Source organism: Stenella coeruleoalba (assembly GCF_951394435.1).
Source record: "Stenella coeruleoalba genome assembly, chromosome: 13".
NCBI classification, from domain to species: domain Eukaryota; kingdom Metazoa; phylum Chordata; class Mammalia; order Artiodactyla; family Delphinidae; genus Stenella; species Stenella coeruleoalba.
In genome coordinates, this window is record NC_137159.1 from 59816020 (window position 1) to 59835258 (window position 19239).

A 19239-nucleotide genomic window follows, 5' to 3' on the forward strand; every position below is an offset into this window, starting at 1 on the left:
CATTAGCCGAAGTTGTTTGAAAAGGGAAGTGGCTCAGATATCTCTGGTCTCACAAGAAAAGCTTCTGTAATATCAGATTATGGTTACCAAATGGCTTAGGGACTGAGGCATCATGTTTCTCATAACGAGAGGTTATTTATTGCACCACTGAACCAACACTCTCCCTTGCTCACTTGCACAAGATATGATGAAGAGTCCTTTCAAGTTGAATTAAGTTTAAATGGAAAAGTAACACACATGCTCCCAGCTAATGCTTGGGTTTAGCTCTGGTGGTGTGGGCAGAGAGGGTAGAGGGCTCCCTCTGTGGGTGGTCCCGGGGGCTCTGCAAGGCTCTCTTTGCCCCGGTCTCTAATGCTTGAAGTTGAACTCATGGGGATCATTCCTTGGGGTTAGGGCCCTGTTTCCAAGAGAGTCTTTGTCACAAATGTTGAGAATCTGGGCTGTTCACGATCATTAACCTAACAGGGGCCCCCACTTTCTTTGGGGAACTATTTCTCCAGTCCCCCTTCCCTGTGGTTCTGAGGGGCTGCCAATCCCAGAACTCCACGCTCTTGGCCAGGGCTTAGGCGTGTACCCATCCCTTGGGCCACAGTGATTGGTTCAGGGATGGCAGAATCTGGGCCAATCAGAGGCCCTGTTCTAAGAGCTAGTGGTGAAGTCATCCTAACTCAGGGAGGTTGGAGGGATGTTTGGGAATCTAGAGCCCCCCAGGCTATGTTTTCAGTCACGCAGAGAAAATTCGTCTTCACTGGAGTAATAAAGACGAGTAGCGGTAAGGAGAGCGGGGAGCGGAGAGAGAGGGGAGGCGGGGAGAGAGGGGAGGCGGAGAGAGGGGAGGCGGGGAGAGAGGGGAGGCGGAGAGAGGGGAGGCGGGGAGAGAGGGGAGGCGGGGAGAGAGGGGAGGCGGGGAGAGAGGGGTCTTCATGGCGTCGAGGCCCAATTCTAGGCATCGAAAGCCCAGACATGTGTCTGGATGCTCCAGGAGCTTTACAACGAAGCTGCATCTTAATTAAGCTTGTTTGTACTGGGCTTCTACCACTCTCAAGAGAGAACATTCTAACGCTTTCATCAATGTGCCCATCTTCCACGGCTTTCCATAAACACCATTCCTGCACGGGCAAGAGAAGGCTGCCTGCCGGCCTGGCTTTACAGTCTCAGAGGGCACACCGTAGGCGGGCTCCGAGATGTCAGGGGCCCCAGCTGGTCAAGATGGAAGGGAGATAAAATCAAAACACCTGGGCTCCATAGACGCGAAAGCGGAGGGCTTTTCTTCCTGGGGTTTCATCCGTTTTGCTCATTGCGTTTTCTGGTAAGATTCTTTTGAAGAAAGGGCTCTGCAGCTAGAATAGTTTTACGTTCACCCTCTTAGAGGATCTTTACCTGCCTCTCCAGGGCTAATGTTCTTTATGGTTTCACTTTCCTAGTCCCCTGGCCTGGGCATGATTCACGTTACAGGCCTAAGAGCTTGCTATGTTCACGGGCGGGGTAGGCCCAGGCCCAGGGGATGCGAGCTCCCACCCAGGCCCTCCCAGCGGCGTCCGTTTCTGTCCCGACTCTGCAGGCCCCCGCTGAGATAAGCCTGGAGTAAGTCAGTCTTGTGGGGTTTCCGCCTCAGCTGGCCATTCTCATCCTTGGATGCCCCATCCCAGTCGGAAGGGTATGTGTGGGCGCCCCGGGTGGTCTGCGATTCCGGACTCCTGGAACAATCCGGTGGGAAGGTGGCCGCTGGCCAGCCCAGGTGCCCTGAGGCCCCCGCAAGCCAGAGAGCCTGCTGTGAGTGCGGCAGGATGTCAGGCCGGAGGGGGAGGCCAGAGGACAGAGGGAAGCCTGTGGGGTGGAGAATAATAAACTCCTTCATGGCTCTGGAGGCTCGCCGAGACTGACGTTCAATTATAAATAATCCCAGGATTTGTTCAAAGCTCACCAGCAGCCCTGAGGGCCCTAAAGCTGGGCAGAGCAGCCCACGTAACTTTTCAGGTCTCAGGGGTGTGACAACCTCCCTGATGGCCTTTGCAGTGATGGTGGGGGGAGTGGGTGGGTGCGTCTGAGAACACAACTGAGAGACATTTATCGAACTGAAATCGAAGTTCCCACCACGCATGTTTACTGAGTTTTTGTGCAGGTATGTTAAAGAACTCTGCGCTTGCAGTGGAGAACTTTTAGTTTGTACAGCTTATCTTTTAATTTTATTTTATCTTTTTATATTTATTTTTTTAACATCTTTATTGGAGTATAATTGCTTTACAATGGTGTGTTACTTTCTGCTGTATAACAAAGTGAATCAGCTATACGTATACATATATCCCCATATCTCTTCCCTCTTGTGTCTCCCACCCTCCCTATCCCACCCCTCTAGGTGGTCACAGAGCACCGAGCTGATCTCCCCATGCAATGCAGCTGCTTCCCACTAGCTATTTATTTTACATTTGGTAGTGTACAGCTAGTCTTTATTGAGCACCTACGTACATATTCTGAGCTAGGCATTGGGGTGGACGGGGAGGCAGAGAAAAATATGTCCTTGCGCCTGAGTGGGAGAAGCAAAGATGAGGTGAAGATAATTGCTAGAATCCTGGCCTTGCTTAGATGCTCTAGGATGGTTCTGGGAGCAATGAGGGAGGCCTGGAGGGGCCATTGCATTTGAACTGGTTCCTTTTTTTTTTTTTTGGCCACGCTGGGCAGCTTTCGGGATGTTAGTTCCCCAACCAGGATCGAACCTGGGCCCCCTTCAGTGAAAGCGCCGAGTCCTCATTACTGGACAGCCAGGGAATTCCCTTGAACTGGTTCTTGCAAGAGCATGAGGAGAACTGGGCGGAGGACTGAATTCTGAGTCCTGGTGAGGAAGCTCAGGAAGTGAGTGAGAATCCTGAAGTCCAGCACACTGGAGCCGGTGGACAGAAAGAACCCGACCAGAGCGAGGGGTCTGGTGGGAGGGCTGCGTGGCAGAGGTGCGATCCAGGCAGGGCCAGAGGGTCAGGGGTGGAGCCTGAAGCTATCCCCCCAGCATGGAAGCCAGAGGCTGTGAGCTTGTTTGTAAACCCTGTGGGTGGTGGTGGCTGGAAAGGACGTTTCCCAGGAAAGTATGAGCAGCCTGAAAGCTGAGAGAGGGTGTGATGGCCCCTGAAGAGGCCCTTTTCCCTTCTACGCAACCCCAGTCCCAATTGGCTTTGTCACTGCATGCTAGCCGTGGCCTGGGCCAAAACGTTTTGAAAGAAGTAGTTTTCAGGCAACATCAAGAAATCCCAGAAAACATATCATTCGAAGAAAATGTACTTCTAGAGTTTTAATGAAGGTGGAGGGAAGGCCGGGTGGAGTTCAAAACCATGTTTCCCCTCAAAGGAATGAAATGGTACATGGTGTCCTTTCAAACATTGCTGTGTTTTGGGAATGACGTGGGCTCTAGGGATGTAGGGGAGGGTAAAAATATCTCACTGTAATTTGAGGGAAAGTGTCCATTTTCTTCTTATTCCCTGTAGAAGTGAAACAAAATGTGTGTGCATGTGTGTGTGCGTGTGTGTGTGTGTGTGTGTGTGTGTGTGGTGCCGGCTGGAATATCATATGACGTGACATCTGATAAAAGGCTCCTGTTACATGTGTTATTCGATCAGTTGCCAGCAAAGTAATTGTTAAATCTTTCAAAATCAGCATTTCCGAGCCTCACAGCAAGGATTTTACCAGAAAAACAGGAAAAGGCTTCACATCTTTCCCAATTCAGTCCTCTTAGCACTCTCTTCATTCCCCTACTGTTTTTTCTTCATAGAAAAGAAGACATTTGTCCAGGGGAGGAAGATTCAGGACACTGCATCAGGACTTCCTGTTCTCCCCTAAACCCCACCTTGAACGATTCACTTAAGTATCCATTTTATTTTATTTTATTATTATTATTATTTTTAATTTATTGATAGCTAGTGGGAAGCAGCCGCATAGCACAGGGAGATCAGCTCGGTACTCTGTTACCACCTAGAGGGATGGGATTGGGAGGGTGGGAGGGAGGGAGACACAAGAGGGAGGAGATATGGGGATATATGTATATGTATAACTGATTCACTTTGTTATAAAGCAGAAACTAACACACCATTGTAAAGCAATTATACTCCAATAAAGATGTTAAAAAAATTTATTGGAGTATAGTTGATTTACGATGTTGTGTTAGTTTCTGCTGTACAGCAAAGTGAAGCAGTTATAAATATACATATATCCACTCTTTTTTAAGCTTCTTTTCCCATATAGGTCATTACAGAGTATCGAGAAGAGTTCCTTGTGCTATACAGCATTTCCCAAACTTTTAAAAGCCTTATGGACTTACTAGAAGCCTAACATTCCCAAGAACAGAACACATGTCTGTTGAAAGTCCCCAGGTGCCCAGGGTTGGCAGGACACAATTGGTGGTGTAAGATATTGTCTGGCCATTAAATGTGTGGGAGTGATGCCTAGTGGGGGAATCAAGGATGGGCAGAATGTGGCCAGAATACGCAGAGCTGCAAAGAATGCTGGGAGCTTGGCTCCACTACCCTTGAACCCTGGAGACAAGGCTGGCTCTGGGAACCCTCGGATCATGTGGGAGCTGGTGGGCATCAGGAAACCTGGACAAGGACAGATCGGGAGATGTGGGTCCCTCTGGATTTAGCGTGTTTCAGTAAACCCCTAGCTCACTCCTCAAGGTCTGAAGATGGATGAAGTTCCTCCCAACCTACCCTTCTCTTTTCATTTCCTGAGCAAGATGTCACTTCACTTCTCTGGGCCTCATCTTCCTTGTCCAGTGAAGGGATTGAGCTAGATAATCTGTAGGGTCTTTTCAGCACTAACCTATGCAGGGCTGGCTACCTAATTTGTTGGGCCTAGTGCACAGTGAAAATGCAAGACCCTTGTTCAAAAATGAGGGGAAAAGTGCCATTAAAGGTCCTAAAATATAAAGCTTTTCCTTTCTCCTGTGTTGTCTTTCGACTTACGATTTTTTTATTTACTAGTTAATGTTTTTGTAAGTAAAGTTAAAATTTAATATTATTAGCGTGAATTTTACCATTCATCCTTATATTGTGCAATGTTTTAAGTTATTAAATATAAGAGCATTTAACTTACATGCACAATCACTGAAATTACACAATTCATATTTTGTAGCTCACACATGCAGATATATTTGGTCTTTACCAGAACAGTAGAAACACTGCACACGATGAGCTCAGCTCTTTTCACTTTACTTCTTCTTTTTTTAAAGATAAATTTATTTATCTATTTATTTATTTATTTTTGGCTGCATTGGGTCTTAGTTGCTGCACGCGGGCATTCTCTAGTTGTGGTGAGCAGGGGCTACTCTTTGTTGCGGTGCGCGGCCTTCTCATTGCAGTGGCTTCTCTTGTTGTGGAACACGGGCTCTAGGCACGTGGACTTAAGTAGTTGTGGCTTACGGGCCCTAGAGCGCAGGCTCAGTAGTTGTGGCACACGGGCTTAGTTGCTCTGCGGCATGTGGGATCTTCCCGGACCAGGGCTCGAACCCGTGTCCCCTGCACTGGCAGGTGGATTCTTAACCATTGCGCCACCAGGGAAGTACCTCACTTTACTTCTGATATGCACACATTCTACCTACACTCTCACCTTCCTGATGAGTAAGGAAGGACTGAAAGGAAAAGAACTATGGAAGTGCCTTATCTCTCCCCTTCCTTCTGCGTCACCATTTTCAGCGTAAATGGTGGACTAATGCAGGCAAGTAACATATATAAGAAAGCAAAAATCTAATACAGGAAAATATCACCTGCTTCTATAAAAAGAAATTAAAAAGGAACCACCATAACATCCTGTAATGTACAAAGATATTATAAGAGGAAAGAAGGAAAGGGACAGGAAAAACAAATATCAAGGAAAGTACAAGCTCCAGAAAAATGTTACAGTCTAGCTGATAAAATCATGACATTAAAACAACATTACACACTCATTAGAATGGCCAAAATTCGAAACACTGACAGTACAGAATGCTGAACGGGGTGTGGAGCAACAGGAACTCTCATTCATTGCTGATGGGAATGCAAAGTGGTACAGCCATTTTTTAAAAATTTTTATTGAAGTATAGTTGATTTACAATGTTGTGCTAATTTCTGCTCTACAGCAAGGTGACTCAGTTAGCTACAGCCACTTTGGAAGACAGTTGGTCAGTTTCACACGATTCAGCAATTGTGCCCCTTGGTATTTACCCAAATGAGTTGAAAACGCATGTCTACACAAAAACCTGCACACTGATGTTTATAGAAGATTTTTTCATAATTGCCAAAACTTGGGAGCAATGAAGACATCCTTCAGTAGGTGAATGGATGTGGTACATCCCAACAATGGAATGTTATTCAGTGCTAAAAGGAAATGGACAATTAAGCGATGAAGAGATTTAGAGGAACCTTAAATGCATATTATTACTTAGTGAAGGAAGTCAATCTGAAAAGACTACATATTGTATGATTCCAACTATGACATTCTGGAAAATGCAGAACTGCGGTGAGAGTAAAAAATAGATCTGTGGTTGCCAGGGGCTAGTGAGCAGGGAGGGATGAATAGATGGAACACAGTGGATTTCTAGGGTGGTGGAACTATTCTGTATGATACTATTATGGTGGATACATGCCATCATTCATTTGTCAAAACACACAGAACGTACAACACCAACAGTGACCCCTAATGTAAACTAAGGACGTTGAGTGATAATGATGTGTCAGGGTGGGTTCCTCAACTGTAACAAATGTGCCACTCTGGTTGCGGATGTTGACGGTGGGGAGGCCACGCATGTGTGAGCGCAGGGGGTATAAGGGAACTCTCTGTACTTTCCACTCGATTTTGCTGTGGACCTAAAACTTCTCTAAAAAATAGAGTCTATTTTAAACAATTATGACAAAACATTTTGGAATTAATTTCAAGAGTAATCAAGAGCCCAAGGTAGAGAGACAAAAGATCGGGGAAACATGGTGCAATGACAAAAGTTGCTGAAATGTAAACAGGTGTAAGTGACCAAATAAAATTCACGGGAAGTTAGAGCCTTTAAGAGCCTCTGCTGAGTTAGAGCAGGAGGCTGCCAAGTCCCCACAAACGAGGATCCTGGCTCAGCCTTCTGGTGAAAGGAAAGGTCTGGGAAAACCAGGGGAGGAAGAATAATGATACTTGAATTAGGTTGATCTGCTTTTGGATTCTTGCATCCACAGTGAAAACAAGGCCACGTCAATCTCCTGGAAGATAGACGATCTTGTGGAGGAGACCCGAGGGACTCCAGTTACCAGCTAGCCAACCATTCAGCTTCTTGCCTAACCAACCCAGAGCGACCACCAATGTACAACAGAACTTAGCCAACACTGTGAAAGCATCCTAAATTGTTGATGCCCAGAATTTTAAGCTTAACGTGTTTCTATTATCTTAACACTCTGTATTTCGGGGCAGTTTATTCCACAGCAAGAGTAACTGGTTCAACTCTGCAGCTGCGGACTTCTTATCACAACTCACATGGCTTCAGCCTTTTCATCTGTAATGTGTGGGTAAAATCAACGTGAGGTTGTAATCATATTAACAAATGAACGTTTAAAACATACAGAACATAGTAGGGTTCCAACAATATTTTAAGTGAATGAATAAAAGGTGAGTATTCAATAAACCTTTTCCAAAAAAAGAAAAAGTATAATGATGATGATACCTGAGGGGACTTTCACCACACAGACTTCTGGGACTGGGGAAACCCGAGGTTCAGGGAAGCCATCAGTGAAGTAAGATGGAAAATGCTTGCCTTGCCAGGAACTTACAGGACTGGGATCAGCCAGGCTGTTATTGCAGATCTAATGGAAGAGAAAGTGCTTCCACTGCTCATTCCGCAGCCAAACCACAGATCCTGGCAACTCCTTGCCTCTGAGGCAACAAAGACACATTCACAGGGCTTGGCTTCTTTCTTCTGAAATCTACACCTCAAGCTACAGAAGTCAGTCACGCGAGGCTGGCCTGCTGGGACCAGCTGGGAAGTCCATCCATGGCTACTGCTGAGATCTCTGGCCTCCCTTCCCTCAGATGCCTCCTCCCGTGTGCCCACATGTGAGTTCCGGGAATGCCTGCTAATGACAGGACTGAGGGTTTCTTCTGTTTTGCTTCCAGGAATTTTTTTTTTTTTTTTTGGTTTGAAGCTCTTGAACCAGGAGAGAGAATTACCTTTTACCACTTGAGAGACACCTTGTGGACAATCCGTCAGGAATTCCGTAATATCCAGTGAACAGATATTTTGAGAGCCAACAAATTGTCAGGCCTTGTTTCATGTCTTAGAGAGGCAAAGATAAAGGAGATTAGAGCTTCCTTTTCTTTTTATTAACCACCAGACCAAAGGAATGGCCTGGGGACTTGGTGCAAGGCAGGAAGTGTCAGAAGAGCTGGATGTGGCTCCTGCCTCTGCCAGGTGATCACAGAACAGTCGCCTACGGTTGCTGAGCCTCCGTTTCCTCATCTGTAAAGTTAGTGATAGGCCTAGATGACCTCGCTGCCCTGTCTACCTCTAACGTTAGATGTTGGCAAGCCTGTGGGCACCGACAAAATCATCAGTTACTGGAAGAATCTTTCTTTTTTTGCAGTACGCGGGCCTCTCACTGTTGTGGCCTCTCCCGTTGCGGAGCACAGGCTCCAGACGCGCAGGCTTAGCGGCCATGGCTCACGGGCCCAGCCGCTCCGCGGCATGTGGGATCTTCCCGGACCGGGGCACGAACCCGTGTCCCCTGTATCGGCAGGCGGACTTTCAACCACTGCGCCACCAGGGAAGCCCTACTGGAAGAATCTTGTTTCCATGTTCTCTGAAAAGCCTGGCCACCTGATTTTTCCTTTTATAATTATTATGTCATAGTTGATATTGGCAAAAGAATGTAACTATCACACAGGTAATGATGAACAAGAATAGCGACAGGAAGATCTGTGGGCCTTAGAGATCACAGCCAATACCATTGCTTCAGCCTGTGGGCTCCTTTCCTGTACCACGCCCTGCCTACCCCAAGAAGCGACCAGCATTCTGAATTTTATTTCTATAAACTCCTGGTTTTAAAAAGTAAGCCCATACATGTACAACATGAAATAATATACTATTTAATTTTGCTTGCTTTATAAAAATGATATTATACTATACCATACCCAGTCTTCTTTTCACTTGCTTTTTTTCACTCAGTATTAATGTTTCTAAGGTTCACCCATGTGGCAAGGAGTTCATTATTTTCGCTATGGTGTGTAACATTTTATTGCACAAGTATGGATAAATAATTGTTCTCATTCTCCAGCTACTTTGGACAAGGGTTGTCTGGTTGTTATTGCGATATTGCTGTGAATGTTCCTATACATAAATTCTGTGCAAATGCTTCTCTAGAGTTTATACTGAGAAAGAAGTAGAATCAAACGAACCTTAGGCACGTGTGCAAGAGTTTCTCTAGGGTAGAATTACTAGGCTATAAAGTATGTGAACGTTCAATTTATGTTTTCCAAAGGAGTTGGTCTAGTTTAGACTCCTGTCAACAGTGTATAAAAATTCCGATTGACTCACACCCTCTCCAAGATTTTGACAGTGTCCAACTTCTTAATTTTTGCCAACCCAGTGGGCGAAAAGTGGTATCTCACTGGTGTCTTACTTTGTCTCCCTGATTACTAATGAGATTGAGTGTTCTTTGATGTATTTATGGACGACTCAAGTTTACTACTCTGTGAACTACCTGTTTCTGTCTTTTGCCCATTTTTCTACTGGGCTGTTGGCTTTGTATTTATTCATTTAATTATTGGACTTTGAAGATTAAAAGAAATCCTCTTTACATATGTTTTATTGGTCATACATATTGCAAATATCTTTTCCTGGTTTGTGGCTTTTCTGATCACTTTCATCACGGATCTATTGTGAAACAGAAATTCTTACTTTGAAAGAGGCCAAATTTATAATTTTTTTTCTTTTGTAGTTTGTACTTTCATGTTTTAAGAAATCTTTGCCACCGTGAGGTCCTAAAGATACTCTCCTACATTTTCTTCAAATATTTTAGAGTTTTGCCTTTTACATCTGAGTCTGAAGACCCACCAGGATTTGATTTTTCTGTATCGTGTGAAGCAGGATCTGATTACAGGGTTTTTTTTTTTTTTTTTCCATATAGTAACCAGTGGATCCTGTACCATTTACTGAAGAGTTCGTTGCTTCCTTAGCGATCTGCAGTGCCTCCTCCATCATATCTCAGGCACCCACCCCCATCTCCTCTTTCTGTCGCTGTTTCTGGGTTCTCTAGTCTATTCCAGTGAGCAGTTTGTCTATATCTGTGCCAGCAAACACTGTCTGCATTACTTCAGCTTTGTAATAAGTCTTGATATTTCTCTTCAGGAGTGCCTTGTTTACTCTTAGATCTTGGCTTCCCCACATACATTTGAGAATTATTGGTCCAATTCCTCAACAATTCTATCTGAATTTTTTTACAGGCACTGTGTCCAATCATTAGAGCAGTTTGGGGAGAAGTGCATATGTATGAGGTTTCCAAAAGATTATATTACGGTCCTTGAATAGCTGATGGTCTAGTGGGGAAGACAGACACAGACACATTGGTATAAAACCATGTGGTAAATATTATATAAACATGAAACATGGAGGAGCTAGGGAAAGTGTTATAGAGAAGATAACATATGTGAAGGCTCTCAGTGAACAAAGATTCTGTATTCTGGCTTCAGATGTAAAAAGTCTGTCTATCCCGTTTTGTCAGACCCCCTCAGGAGATAACCACCAAGGTTACCCTCATTGAAACCCTAGAAATTTTGGGATGGTTGCACGGTGGGATCAGTTTGCCCTGGACGTAAACCCAAACGAGTATGCCCCATCCCTTCTTTTCTCTGTATCCAAACCTGGACATCAGCACATGGTATCTCTTTCAGTATTATGTTCACCCCACAGCCTACGTGTTGGTTACCTTCATAGGTCTGACTTGTCTTTCCCAGAGAGACCTGCTTAGGGTCTCTTCAGTCTTTTTATGAAGCCAATTTGTTTTACAACTCAGTTTTACAAGTTCAACTTTCCATAGCTTTGCCTTCTAGACCATGTTTTCCTGGTGGTACGTCAAAAATCAATTAGTACAGAGCCCTGAGTGCCTACTGTGGGGCTAGGCAGTTTCAGGGCATGCAGAGCCAAGGGATATGGGGTCAGGCAGACCTGGGTTTGAGTCTGGGTCTTTATTAGCTGGGTGACTTGGGCCAACGATTTAATTTTCCTGATTACGTGGTTCTTCGAGTATAACAAAAGATGATAATTCTGGGTTCAGATAATATATTTAAAGGATCTTGTACATATAATTTTTTTTTTTTTTTTTTGCGGTACGTGGGCCTCTCACTGTTGTGGCCTCTCCCGTTGCGGAGCACAGGCTCCGGAGGCGCAGGCTCAGTGGCCATGGCTCACGGGCCCAGCCGCTCCGCGGCATGTGGGATCTTCCCAGGCCGGGGCACGAACCCGCGTCCCCTGCATCGGCAGGCGGACTCTCAACCACTGCGCCACCACGGAAGCCCATGTACATATAATATTTTAATCAAAGGAAGAACAAAAAAAAAATGTTAGTTTCAAAAAACTAGAACAGAGCTGCGGTGCCGGGGCGGGGCGGAGGTGCCGACTATCCCCATGGCGGCTGCGCCAGAGCCCGGGGAGCCCCGGACGGGGAAGGTAGAGTTAGGTCATGTGACGTTGGAGTAGGAGGATTTATCTTGGTGACCTTAGGACGCTGGTTCCATTGTAGGTATAATTATGCAAAGCTAAGAATCCAGGAAAGACTTGCCAGAGAAGGAATTAAAAACAAGATTTTATATGAAAGTACCCACCTTGATCCTGAAAGAAAACAACAGCGGCAGCAACAGCAATTGAGCAGTCTTGAGCACAGAAAACCCAGATGCAACTCACTTCCGTGTGAACAAAGCTGAGATCAACTATAGAAAGCTTTTTATGTACCAATAAGGCTTTCAATCAAGTAAATAAAGTATGTGTAAGTTGTAGTCTTTTTTACACGTGTATGAATATTTACAAACTTATTCTGGCCCTGTATCTACTGTCAGTATAGCACATAGTGGACTCGTACTTAAAATAAACCTCGTGTTTAACATGCTTAGAAAAAAAACAAACAAAAAACTAGAATAGAAGATGATAACTTGCTTCTGAGATAATTTTTTCCTCAGAGGAGCATATGAAGTAGTGGGAGGTAAGACCCTCCAAGAGGACATGTACTAAGGGAAAAGCACATGCTAATAAGGTCCAAAAATTCACATTGACACTCTGCTTTGATCCAGAAAAGATTGAAGATACCACATAAAATAGATAAATGGGGCTTCCCTGGTGGCGCAGCGGTTGAGAGTCCGTCTGCCGATGCAGGGGACATGGGTTCGTGCCCCGGTCCGGGAAGATCCCACGTGCCGTGGAGCGGCTAGGCCCGTGAGCCATGGCCGCTGAGCCTGTGTGTCTGGAGCCTGTGTGTCCAGAGCCTGTGCTCTGCAACAGGAGAGGCCACAACAGTGAGAGGCCCGTGTACCGCAAAAAAAAAAAAAAAAAAAAAAAAAATAGATAAATGAAAGCAAAGTAACAACTTAGAAGTGATGAAAAAGCAAAGCAAAATCAAGGGTGAGGCTTTCAGTGAAGGTGGTAAGGAGGAAGTGCAGAAAAATGCACACCAGAGAGTCCATTCCACACACTTGCCTTAAGGGGGCACATATTCCATGCTAAGCTTTCCAGTGGCCCCACCAATAGTCATAGTGACAACTTACAGATAACTACGGGGAATGCCAAGTACAGGAGAAGGATCAGCACGGAGACAGGCTGGATAGGGAAGGCGCCTTGACATTAATGAGGTTTGAGCCAGGTTCTGATGGACATTGGAGCTATGGATTCCAGAGGGAGCCACCCAAGCAAAGTATAAAGGAGGAGAATAAAGAGGTCGTCCTGGGGTGTAGGGATCCTTTTGGCTGGTCTCAAGGTAGGGCAGGCAGACGACTGAGGTCTTTAATACCAGCCTTTAGATTTCACACAAAAGAGAGCCCTAGCTCTCCCTGATGAGAAAATGACCTGATGGGAGTGGTATTTGGAGGAAATTACCCTGGCACCACACAGCTGCAATTTTCCCCTTTGCAAATTATAATTCATCACGGGCATTTAGGAAAACGCTGTCATGCATGTCTCTCCTGATATGGTTCACATCTGGCTCTGCCATTGGCAATACAAAGTATTTAGGAAATCTGTGCAGCATTAGTGTCTAATAACCTTTACTTTAAATACAGTGAAGCCGACCACAAACTTAGAAATAGCACCCATTCCTCCAGAGTAATTTATTCCAGGTTCTCTATGTGACTGAGGAAATCCCTTGCTGTGGCTGCAAGTCTGGACACTGGCATGAGTGTTGAAAACCAGGGAGGTTGAAACTGATCTTAGAAATAAGAGTAAACTGAGTGACTTTCACTTTCAGTTTGCTTTCCTTGCATGTATCAAGTTTTGAGAGTTTGAAATGGCTCTAGACTGAACAGCATTCTACGTAAAACAGTACAATCGCCAGGATTTTCTTTTTAAAAGAAAGTTGTATTTTGTAGCTTGTGGGCATCATGATCACCTCAAATGTTTGGATTTTAAATTTAGGCTGAACAGATTTTTCCTCTGTTGTATTTTGAGGGACTAAGGAGCTCCTTCAGTCCTTAGAAGAAATAAAATTAATAGCTTCTTAGTTGTTCAATGACAGAAATGCATAGAAGGTAGGAACTAGTACCATAGGGGGTAGGAAAATATCTGAGGGAGCACACACTTTCTCAGCCCAAGAAGAGCTCTGGGCAAAACTGTAGGCAATCTCTTCTTGACCCCAATTCGTTGTAATCCATGTGCAATCCATCCTCTGGGACAGCTGTTATGAGGCTATGCAGGCTATGTGGGGAAAGCGTGTCCTTGCTAAACTTTTGAAGGAGAAGGGGAAAGAGCAAGGCTTTATTGCTCTGACAGTCATGAATTCATATAATCCAACTGGTTGTTTTCTTCGGAGGCCATTCCCAGCTGACTCTTGCGAAGCAAGTTGAATTTGTTGAAGGGGGAGCCGTAAGATGGACCACAGACCCATCTTCCTTGATTTGTCCGTAACTCTCAGCTGGGAAGAGAATTTCATTTGTCAGGGACAGAAACCCTTGGGAAAGACAGTCCTGATGAAAGGGTCTAGATTTTTAATTCTTCCACGCCTATGTGGATTGCTCCAGTTGGGATGGCCTCTGTAGGGAAGTGTAAGTAAAATCTGGAAGGGAAACAGAAGGTGTAGAGTTTTGTTAAGTCAGTTTCTCTTAATGAAGTTCATTCATTCACTTACTTAACAAATATTTGAGAGTCTTTGTGTACTAGCTGCTGTGCTTGGTGCTGAAGGTACTAGGGGATATAGAGACAGAAGAAAATCACGGCACATGAATCACTGATGTGACGTATGGCAGAGTAACACTTCTCAAAGCGTGTAACAAATGATGATGCCCATTCCGTAAAGTTCTCTTGCCCCCACCCAAACAAACAAAGTAGAGAGGGTGATTTTTTTCTCAAATAAATTTGGGAAATACTGTATACTCTGTTTTGGAGTTACATATTGTATCATAGAATAAAAAGGGCTTTGATAGGTTCTGCTCTCAATAACTGTGCTCTTCTTTGTTTGATCTAGCATTTGTCAAAAGCCTCTAACCATGGAAATCCACCTACTGATACCTGGGGGACTAGTTTTCTGTGAAACACCCTTTGGAAATCACGGGTAGAGGAAACTCAGTGGAAATTATCAAGTGTTAAAAACTCTCAGGATCACAAAGCTGGCTGTGGTTAGTGGTGGTCAAAGGTTGCTGCCACTGAGTGAAATCCACTGCAGAAGCCACTGGGCTTGTCCTCTGGGGCCACCAAAGACAGATCTGTGCAGTACCAGGGCTCTCGCTGTGTACTTTCCCTGCAAGAAATGACCTTTCTCCACCCACCCACTCACCCCACTCCAATTCGTAAGTTTTCACAATCCTGGCTCCAAATTCACCTTTGCCTGGGAGTATTCTGTAAAGTGGCATCTTTAGAATAAAAGAAAAATTACTTTTATTATTTTATTTTCTCATTACAACGGCAAAGCATGCGTATCATAGAAACACTACGAAATGAGATGAACCAGTAAAAGGAAATAAAGCCCATCCAGAAATAACTACTGTTAATGTCTTAGTGACCATCCTCTCAAAGCTCTCCTCCACCCCTGACACACACACACACACACACACACACACACACACACACACACACGTATCAAAATGGGATAATTTGACCTTGTTCACTCAGTACTCTACTGCGATGGGGCCGTCTTCTTCTCATTGAACTTGCCATGCCTCACACAGAGAGTGACACTCTGCAAGCGTCCAATAAATATGTGATGACGAATGACCAATCCTAAGGTCTCTTCTAGCTCTGAACCCGTTTGATCTTTGTCATTCTTTTACTCTGTGAATCTTCCATGCATCCTCAACTTACCCGGTACTGGTTTTTAAAAATCAGGAGACTTCAGTTTTTAGAACAGTTTTCAATTTACACAAAAATTGGGCAGATAATACAGAGAGTCCCCATATGCAGTCCCTCCCCACCAAAACCGTTTCCCTATTATTAACATCTCGCATTAGTGTGGAACATGTGGTCCTGTCAGTTTGTTCTGTTTTGTTTTGTTTTGAACCACTCTGATAGATGTGTATTAGCAGCTCACTGTTGCAATTCCCTAATGATCCATGATGTCATCTTTTCATGTATTATTTAAAGTCTGTATTTTTATTTAGTGAGGGGTGTGTTCAGATATTTTGCCTATTTTTTAATTGGGTTGTTCATTTCTTATTGTTGAGTTTTATGTGTTCTTTGTATATCCAGTGATAATTTCACTGGATACAGAACTCTAGGTTGATGGCTTTTCCTTCAATACTTTAAATATTTCACTCCATTCTTTTCTTGCCTGCATGTATTCTGAAGAGAAGTCCTATGTAATTTTTTTTTTTTTTTTTTGCGGTACACGGGCCTCTCACTGTTGCGGCCTCTCCTGTTGCGGAGCACAGGCTCCGGACGGGCAGGCTCAGCGGCCATGGCTCAGGGGCCCAGCCGCTCCGCGGCATGTGGGATCCTCCCAGACAGGGGCACGAACCTGTGTCCCCTGTATCGGCAGGCGGACTCTCAACCACTGCGCCACCAGGGAAGCCCCCAATGTAATTTTTATCTTTGATCTTCTACAGATCAGGTTTCTTTTTTTCTTAAAAATTTTTTTTCTCTTTGGCTTTCTGTAGTTTGATATAGATTTTTTGGGTATTTATTCTCCTTGGTATTCTCTGAGCTTCTCTGGATCTGTGGTTTGGTCTCTGTCATTAATTTTGAGACTTTTTCAGCCATTACTACTTCAAATATGTCTTCTGCTCCTTTCTCTCTTTCTTCTTCTTCTAGTATTTCCACTTCACATTTGTTCTACCTTTTGTACTTGTTCCACAGTTCCTTGATATTCTGTTTCATTTAAAAAAATCATTCTTTCTCTTTGCCTTTCTTTTTAGAGATGACATATCTTCAAGCTCACTGATTCCTTTTAGAGTTTCCATTGCTCTGTTTACATTATCCATCTGTTCTTGCATGTTGTCTCATTTTCCTTGAGAGCCCTTAACATATTAATCATAGTTGTTTTAAACTCCCTATCTCATAATTCCAAAAACTATGTTATGCCTGAGTCTCTTATGCTTTTTTTGTCTCTTCAGACTATGTTCTTCCTTGTTTTCTAGAATGTCATCTCCTTTTTTTGCTGAAAGCTGGACATGATATATTGGGTAAAGAAACTGAGATAATTAGGCTTTTAGCATGAGCTGTGTTATGTTTAATGTCTTCTGCCACTGTAGGTGCCAGAGGCTCCATTTTCTTCTGGTTTCCTTGTTGTTTTTCCTTCTCGTGTTGTCTTTATGTCTCCCTAAGCACTTCTTAAATAGAATCTGTGTCTTGCAGCTCTCAGTTGTATGACACTGTAATTGTAGTGGAGCCCTGCTCGTGTGATTGGATGTGGGTGGGGGAAGGTGTTTTATAATTTTATGATTAAATGTCAGGTTTTTAGTGGGCCTGAGTCCCTGGGCTGTGGCCTTCAGAAATGTTCCTTAGCCTTTTCCCTCCCCTCATATGAGACAAGAAGACTAGAGGGGGTTAGAGGTGGCTAATTTCCCTTTTCTTAGGTTGATTTCTTTTTTTTTATTATTAATTTATTTTTATTTATTTTTGGCTGCATTGGGTCTTCATTACTGCGTGTGGGCTTTCTCTAGTTGTGGTGACTGGGGCTACTCTTTGTTGCAGTGTGTGGGCTTCTCATTGCGGTGGCTTCTCTTGTTGCGGAGCAAGGGCTCTAGGCACGTGGGCTTCAGTAGTTGTGGCATGTGGGCTCAGTAGTTGCAGCTCACGGGCTCTAGAGCGCAGGCTCAGTAGTTGTGGCGCACAGGCTTAGTTGCTCCACGGCATGTGGGATCTTCACGGACCAGGGCTTGAACCCGTGTCCCCTGCGTTGGCAGGCAGATTCTTAACTACTGCGTCATGAGGGAAGCCCTCTTAGGTCAATTTCTGTTAGAGTACAGGTCTTACTTATGGAGAATGCTCTGGACTTATGTCACAAGGGTTACTTTTCCCCTGGTATAATTAAAAATTGTTACTTCCCTCCTCCCTCTGCTGGAAACAGGAGGGAATTGTCCTCCAATCTTCACTGTGAGAACCTGGTAGGAATCTTTGAGGTAAAAACCATGAAAAGGTAGTCTAACCTCCTTCCCCCAAAATCTGCCCCCAACCCCCACCAGGGTTTCTAAATCTCAAATTGTCCACACACAGCCTCCATTAATTCCTCAAAATGACCATTAAAGTGTTCCTACTGGTCACTGCTTCTAGTGGCTTCTGCTTCAGGTAAGCTGATCTCAGCTTTCGTTTTCCATATGCACCTGTCTCTCCAGATTTCAAGATGGTAGTTTGTCCTGTGATTTAAATTCTCTGATGTTCCTAAGAAAAGCTGTTGGTTTTCAATTTGCTTAGGTTTTTTTTCTTGTTGTGAGTACAGGACTGATGACTTTCAAGCTCTTTAAATGTCAGAGTTTGAACCAGAAGGTCCTCTAGATTTTCACTTGATTCACTTAATGGTCATTTATTGAGCACTATCTGTTGCTAGGACATTATACTTAATCTAGTGTGGGACACAGGCATAGCCAGTCCGAGCCTCTATCCTCAGGGACCATCTGAGGTTATTTTCTTTCTTTTTTTATAAATTTATTTATTTATTATTTTATTTTATTGGCTGCATTGGATCTTCGTTGCCGCGCGTGGGCTTTCTCTAGTTGCGGCGAGCGGGGGCTACTCTTCGTTGCGGTGCATGGGCTTCTCATTGCAGTGGCTCCTCTTGTTGCGGAGCACGGGCTCTAGGCACGTGGGCTTCAGTATTTGTGGCTTGTGGGCTCTAGAGCGCAGGCTCAGTAGTTGTGGTGCAGGGGCTTAGCTACTCCTCAGCACGTGGGATCTTCCCAGACCAGGGGTCGAACCTGCGTCCCCTGCACTGGCAGACAGATTCTTAATCACTGCGCCACCAGAGAAGTCCCTGAGGTTATTTTCATGGTGTATACTTTGTCTCTCAAACTGCCAGGGTTCCCCATTCCTGGTCTGTGTGTTTATATTCTGGCTTCCTCAGGCAAGTTTTTCTCAAACAAGTCCATAGATCTACATTCTCAAGAGCTCAACAGTTCTCCAAGAACACTTTAAAATTTCATGTTACCATTTTAATTATAACATAAAATTTAGGATAGTTTAAGGATATTCTAGAACAGGGGTTGGCAAATTATGGCCCATGGACTAAATCTGGCCCTCTACCTGTTTATTTGTATAACAAGTTTTATTTTTATTTATTTTAAAAAATATTTACTTATTTGGTTGTACCAGGTCTTAGTTGCAACATGTGGGCTCCTTAGTTGCAGCAGGCGGGTTGTGGCATGTGGGTTTCTTAGTTGTGGCATGCGAAATATTAGTTGAGGCACACATGTGGGATCTAGTTTCCTGACCAGGGATCGAACCCAGGCCCCCTGCATTGGGAGCGCGGAGTCTTATCCACTGCGCCACCAGGGAAGTCCCTGTATAGCAAGTTTTATTGAAGCACAGCTATGCTCATTTGTTTATGTAATGTTTATGGCTGTTTTCATGCTACAATGGTGGAGCTGAAAATAGTGGAGAAAGTGTATGGCTCACGATGCCTAAAATAT

The 19239-nt window shown here is 44.3% G+C and overlaps 1 long non-coding RNA gene across 1 annotated transcript in view; it reads right to left on the bottom strand.

Annotated features, from left to right (window-relative positions):
* Positions 1–12506: 12506 nt before the first annotated feature.
* LOC307195856 overlaps positions 12507–19239 on the bottom strand; it is a 134003-nt gene continuing 127270 nt past the window's right edge. The window contains exon 3 of the long non-coding RNA XR_013830976.1: positions 12507–14240. This is a non-coding gene — a long non-coding RNA (uncharacterized lncRNA). The remainder of the gene's footprint in view (positions 14241–19239) is intronic.